Genomic DNA, 5731 nt, shown 5'->3' on the forward strand with positions numbered 1-5731 from the left:
TCGGTGCGCCATAGGAAAAGAAAGTATTTGTCAAACTGGGATGACGTTAATAAGTACCAGGGACGCAGGAATCGATAGGAGTAATATTTCTTATAAATTAAACAGGGATGTATTGGTAAATAGGACTATTTCTTCAAGGTCACGGGAAGAAACTGTTTTGCAGTACAAAATAAGTTAGGATGACTAAGTATCTAATTAAACCTAAAATAAATATTTTAGTACTCAGTTTGTAGTATATGATGACCTACTTCTGTTAAGGATAAGGAGAAAGATAAGTAAGTAAATAAATATTAATGCTTTTTATTCTTACTTACTTAGTGTTTACTTTCTTGGGTACTAGGAGATAAGCGATAGAGAAGAGCGCAATTATCCTTATTTTGTTTAAAAATAGGACAGAATATTTTGTTTGGAATATCAGATTTAAATTAATATTTGTTTACTGTTTCTGTACGAAACTCTTTATTTCCAGTTTTTGTTAAAACAAGGCAAGTTGCACTTGGAACTAGTCGACTAATGGCTGCATGGTTGGCGCGGTGGCTGGGCAACCGGCCGCCGTGCAACGTATAGCAGGTTCGATTTACGCACGGAAAAACTATTTGTGTAATCCACAAATTCTTATTTCGGGTCTGGGTGTCATGTGTATGTAAACTTGTATGTTTGTAAACGCACCCACGACACAGGAGAAAATCCTAATATGGGGAAAAGTTTATTTTAAAAAGAATACATTCATTAATTGCAATATACAAACAAACATACTGTTAAAATATAATTTTATAAAGTAGGTTTCTCTATGTTCATGAGAACTTTTTTGTTGTCTGCTGCGAGAGGCGATGTTTTCTTTTATGTGTCTGTCATACGTTGATTTGAAAAATGACGTTGTTCTTATTTTTGAGTTAGAAATTATATCGTGTTGATTAAGAAATCAAACAAGACGTTTTATTGAAATATTGCCTAATCCCAATAGGTTATGGGCCCAGGCAATTAGATAAATAAATATTTCAATAAAATTTCGAGTTATGAGCAAATTTTACAACCGGTAAAAGAAAACCACATTTCAAGATGGAGGTTGCGAACGCGATGAAAATTGAGAAGTTTGATGGAAGAAATTTCAAACAATGGAAATTCCAAGTCAAATGTGCGTTACGAGCAAAGGGATTAAGCATAGAAAAAACAAGACCATTGGAAAGTAGCTCGCAAGTGCAGTGGGATAAAGATGACGGTATGGCAATGTTCATTCTAACATCATCCATGGATTTAAACCAAATATCCTTGATAGAAAACTGTGAGACTGCTAAAGAAGTCATGTCAAAATTAGAAGCAATATATGAACAGAAGTCAGAATACAACAAGATGTTGATTCATGAAAAATTTTATCAATATTCATATAGCACAGGTGACACAATGGCACAGCATGTGTCCAAAGTGGAGAGCTTAGCAAAGCAGTTACGGGAGACTGGTGAGAAACTTAGTGACACAGCGATAATTACTAAGATTTTGAGTACATTACCATCAACATATCGATCACTCAGACAAGCATGGTTATCACTTGATGAGAGTAATCAAACAATTCAGAATCTCACTTCTCGCCTAATAGATGAAGAAGCCAGTCTTGCTACTGACATAAGTAGCAGTGAGACAGCATTAGTGGCGTCAAAAGGAAAGTTCAATTCAAGAAATATTAATAAACCGAAGACAAATGATCAAAAATCATCAAGTCATAGATTTGTATGCTACAATTGTGGTAAAAGAGGTCACTTCGCCCAAGAGTGTATGATGCCAAAGAAAAAGCATAACCTGAAACCTAAGAACATGCTAGCATTCAGTGTTGCGCTTAAGGAACACGATGAAGAGGCGTGGATCCTTGATAGTGGAGCTTCAATGCATATGACCTTCAAGCGGGATTACTTTTGTGAGTTGAACGAGTCTCCTTACAATAATTTTGTGAAATTGGGAAACCAACAGAATATCAAAGTATGTGGTGAAGGAACAATACTGATAAACAAACAAGTTAATGGTACATGGGAAATATGTAAACTTGAAAATGTTTTATATGTACCTGAGTTGCGTAGAAATCTGTTCTCAGAAGGTGCTGCTACAAGAAAAGGATATATAATAATAAAGAATAATACTGAAGCAATGATTATGAAAAATAAGGTTGTAGTTTTGATGGCACATTTAACAGAAAACAATTTATTTGAATTAAATGTCAAAACAATTAAAAAAGAATATTGTAATATTGTGCAAACAGATATAAAAGTTTGGCATGAAAGATTGGGACATTTGAATGTCAAGGAGCTTCAAAATATGTGTAAGAATGGTGTGATTCCTGTTAAATTGACTGGAAATCGAGATTTTGTTTGTGAAGCCTGCCAATATGGGAAACAAGCAAGACGTCCTTTCATGAAATCTACCCGAGGTCCAACAGAACCTGGTGAAATAGTGTACAGCGACGTCTGTGGCCCTATAGAAGAACCATCTGTATCAGGTATGAAGTACTTTGTTTTATTCAAAGATGGAGCAACAAGCTATCGCCATGTTTACTTTATGAAGCACAAGAGTGAAGTATTTCAATACTTTTTGAAATATAATGCAATGGTGGTTAATAAATTTAAAAATGATTTGCAGAAATTACATACGGATAATGGTTGTGAATATGTAAATCAAGAATTCAAGTCATTTTTAGAGAGTAAAGGTATACAACATGAACGTACTGCCCCATATACACCTCAACAAAACGGGAGAGCAGAAAGGGAGATGCGTTCCATCGTGGAAACTGCAAGAACAATGCTATATGCAAAGAATATACCTTTGAACATGTGGGCAGAAGCTGTCAATTGCGCAGTATATTTATTAAATAGAAATACATCAAGTCAGACGGGAAATGTAACACCATTTGAACTGTGGCATGGAGTGAAACCTAACTTACACCATATAAGAATCTTTGGATGTGTTGGATATGTACACACACCTAAAGAAAAAAGGAAGAAACTTTCTAAGAAAAGTGTGAAGATGTTGTTAGTTGGATATGACCATGATAATTACAGGATGTATGATCAAAATACCAAGAAGATTACAGTATCACGGGACGTGAAGTTTGATGAACATAGTACACTAGAAGAAAAACAAAACTTCGTGGAACTGACAGTCGAACAAAATGAAAATCAGTCTACATCACAGGATGAGTTTCAACATGTCATCAATCAAGAGATGACCATTCCTGAAGAAATCAGTTCAGATGATAGCATGAAAAGTTCAGAAGATCTAGATGAAACTTATGTACCCCCAAGAAATATACATTTAGATCAGAATGAACAAAGAAACATCACCTTACGTCCACGTCGAAACAACAATATAGAAGCAAATCTCACAGAATTTGAAATACCTAATACTTATCAAGAAGCGATGAATAGTCCAAATTCTGATCTATGGAAGAAAGCCATAGCAGAAGAGCTTCAGTCACATAAAGAAAATCAAACTTGGATATTGACTGATAGAACTGAAAAGAAGCCTGTTTCTTGTAAATGGGTGTTTACCATAAAGAAAAATAAATATGGAGAAATAGAACGATTCAAGGCACGTTTGTGTGCACGTGGGTTCACACAAACAAAGGGCTTTGATTTTAATGAAACCTTTTCCCCCACTTGCAGATACGACTCTATCCGGGTGGTGCTCAGCATTGCTGCGAGAGATGGGCTGCAAATGGAACAATTTGATGTGAAGACCGCTTTCCTGTATGGTGAGCTCTCTGAAGAAATTTACATGGAGGTACCAGAGGGTTTAAAAGTGCAGTCTTCAAAAGTTTGTAAGTTAATTAAATCTATCTATGGTCTTAAACAATCATCTAGATGTTGGAATGAAAAGTTTAGTTCTTTTCTATATACTTGTGGTTTTGTACCATGTCCATCAGATAATTGTGTATTTGTAGCACATTACAAGGATGTCAAAGTAATATTAATTATTTATGTTGATGATGGATTACTATTCGCTAAAGATAAAGTTGTTTTATCTGAACTTATAAATATACTTAAACAAAAGTTTGAGATTAAGGTTTGTAATTGTGATTCATTTATTGGGATGGAAATATGTAGAGAAAATGATTATATTAGCATAAGTCAAAAACAATATATTCAGAAATTAATAAATAAATTTAATTTATTAGAAGCTAAAAGTTGTAGTACCCCTGCTGATGTAAATGTACACTTGTCAAAGAATACATGTAATGATAAACCTATAAGTTTTCCCTACAGGGAGGCAGTGGGAGCACTATTGTTTTTATCATTAGTATCTAGACCTGACATAGCTTATGCTGTAAATGTGGTCAGTAGATATGTTAATGACCCAGGTCCATCCCATGTTACAGCTGTGAAAAGAATTTTTCGTTATCTTATCCATTCCAAGGATTTATCTATTGTATATCATGGTAATCATGAATTAGTAGGCTATTCTGACTCTGATTATGCAGGTGATTTAGATACTAGGAAATCTAACACAGGATATATATTTTTGTTTAATGGAGGTCCTGTAACTTGGTCTAGCCGTAAACAAAATACTGTGGCTTTATCCACAACTGAGTCGGAATACATGGCAGCCAGTGAAGCAGCCAAAGAAATTTTATGGCTTAGGCAATTTCTTTGTGACATTAAGGAGCCACAAGGCTTAATTAATTTGTATGTCGATAATCAGAGTGCAATTAAATTGATTAACAACCCTGTGTTTCATAGAAAAAGCAAACATATAGATATAAAATATAATTTTGTGAGAGAAAATGTTGCAAAGAAAATAATTGATATTAAATATGTTGACACTTCTAATCAATTGGCTGATTTTTTAACCAAGGCTTTGCCTGTAATTAAGTTTAATACAATTAGAGATAAGATGATGAAACATGTTTAATGTACTACAATTACATTATAGTGGTCAAGTATTATTAATTGTACTTTATAATTTTAATAGAAAAAAGAATGTTTGTTTTCTAGAGAATTGTATGTCTACTTTATAAATTTAAGTGGGAGTGTTAAAATATAATTTTATAAAGTAGGTTTCTCTATGTTCATGAGAACTTTTTTGTTGTCTGCTGCGAGAGGCGATGTTTTCTTTTATGTGTCTGTCATACGTTGATTTGAAAAATGACGTTGTTCTTATTTTTGAGTTAGAAATTATATCGTGTTGATTAAGAAATCAAACAAGACGTTTTATTGAAATATTGCCTAATCCCAATACATACATACATAGTTACCCTCTACGACTTTCTCTATAATCCAGTTTAAGGTACCAGGATATCATACGTTAAAGAAGTTAGTAGGGGGAAGTTAAAATGCATTCGGTGTTGTTACCAAAACTGCATAGAGCAGTGTCAACGTTCCGGTCGTTGTACGCGTCCGCACAACCGCACGACAGACTGGAGCGCAGGTTTAATTTTAATGTCGCTCTTATTTAATTTTCTAATAATTGTTATTATTCATTAATTTCGATTAAATAAATAATAAAAGTATTTGTGTGTTTTTGTTGAGATTTGGTATCAGCTGTCAGTCTCACATTTCTATTAGTTTTCACACAGCTTTTAGCTTTCCATAATTGTTAAATAACTGAATAAAAATATATTTTGGTTAATTAATAGTTATAATCAATTATTAAAAAATATAGTTTGCTGGTAATAGATTATTTTGATTTGTCTTAACTATTGTTTTACTTACAATCTATGGTTCGTCGATTCTAATAAAATAACTCTGAA

At 33.5% G+C, this 5731-nt stretch overlaps 1 long non-coding RNA gene across 1 annotated transcript; it reads right to left on the minus strand.

The window, feature by feature from the left end:
• Positions 1-769: 769 nt before the first annotated feature.
• LOC126911095 (uncharacterized) lies at positions 770-5217 on the minus strand. Its single transcript, XR_007705660.1, has 2 exons — positions 5061-5217; positions 770-803 (listed from the first exon to the last, which is right to left on the minus strand). It is a non-coding gene; the product is annotated as an uncharacterized LOC126911095 (long non-coding RNA).
• Positions 5218-5731: the final 514 nt, after the last annotated feature.

This window comes from Spodoptera frugiperda, chromosome 10 (genome assembly GCF_023101765.2).
Source record: "Spodoptera frugiperda isolate SF20-4 chromosome 10, AGI-APGP_CSIRO_Sfru_2.0, whole genome shotgun sequence".
In the NCBI taxonomy this organism is placed as follows: domain Eukaryota; kingdom Metazoa; phylum Arthropoda; class Insecta; order Lepidoptera; family Noctuidae; genus Spodoptera; species Spodoptera frugiperda.